We start from the raw sequence: 1579 nt of genomic DNA, 5'->3' as shown, positions 1-1579 counted from the left end.
CGTCATCAGTGACGGTGTAACCACGTGTGTCAACACGTCATCAGTGACGGTGTAACCACGTGTGTCAACACGTCATCAGTGACGGTGTAACCACGTGTGTCAACACATCATCAGTGACGGTGTAACCATGAGAGTGTCAACCACGTGTGTCAACACGTCATCAGTGACGGTGTAACCACGTATGTCAACACGTCATCAGTGACGGTGTAACCACATGTGTCAACACATCATCAGTGACGGTGTAACCACGTGTGTCAACACGTCTTCAGTGACGGTGTAACCAGGTATATTAATACCTTATCAGTGACGGCATAACCACGTGTGTCAACACATTTTTAGTGACGGTGTAACCACGTGTATCAACACGTTATCAGTGACGGTGTAAACACGTGTGTCAACACGTCATCAGTGATGGTGTAACTACGTGTGTCAACACGTCATCAGTGGCGGTGTAACCACGTGTGTCAGCACGTCATCAGTGACGATGTAACCACATGTGTCAACACGCCATCATTGACGGTGTACTCACGTATGTCAACACGTCATCATTGATGGTGTAACCACGTATGTCAACACGTCATCAGTGACGGTGTAACCACGTGTATCAACACGTCATCAGTGACGGTGTAACTACGTGTGTCAACACGTCATCAGGGACGGTGTAACCACATGTGTCAACACATCATCAGGGACGGTGTAACTACGTGTTTCAACACATTATTAGTGACGGTGTAACCACGTGTGTCAACACGTCATCAGGGACGGTGTAACCACGTGTGTCAACTCATTATTAGTGACGGTGTAACCACGTGTGTCAACACATTATTAGTGAAGGTGAAACCACGTGTGTCAACACATTATTAGTGAAGGTGTAACCACGTGTGTCAACACATTATTAGTGACGGTGTAACCACGTGTGTCAGCTCATTATTAGTAACGGTGTAACCACGTGTGTCAAAACGTCATCATTAACGGTATAATCATATACTGCTACCAGTGTAGAGGTAAGTGCTTGCTTTTGAGTTTTAGATACATTTCTGGTATATGATCTCAGTGATGATTTTGTGAGACGATGAATACATGACGTTTCTTGCTTCTTTACCGTAATCGTTAAAGAATTGGATTGCAATTCCTTGTCGCTACCAGAAAGTTCGCTATTAAAGATTTCCCCAAGTAGCGTTGTGTGGGAATGCCCGATCATACAATAATTTGTACGGAAGACAATGACTTTAAAGAAGACATTTCGTCCGTTGTTGAGGGAATCGAACCAAAGCCAAATCCAGTGGCAGCAGACGACTGTTGGACGCAAAAGCCACAGACTATTTATTATTTGTCAATTTTGTAGAGGTCTAATCGTAATTAAAATATCACAAATAAACATATCGTTTTTATCTAAAAAAATATTATTTCGTAAAATAAAAAGTTGTGTTGCTATCTTAGTAAAAATAAATATGCATACGCTTGAACTGATGGGGGTTCAGACATATGCCCATATGGTTTAACATGGATTAAACGGGAAACTAAAAGTAGAAATGAAATATATACATGTACCTTTTGTTTTACTCAAACCTGACTAGTA

The sequence above is a fragment of the Argopecten irradians genome, chromosome 5 (genome assembly GCF_041381155.1).
Source record: "Argopecten irradians isolate NY chromosome 5, Ai_NY, whole genome shotgun sequence".
Classification (NCBI taxonomy): Eukaryota; Metazoa; Mollusca; class Bivalvia; order Pectinida; family Pectinidae; genus Argopecten; species Argopecten irradians.
This window is presented reverse-complemented; position numbering follows the sequence as displayed.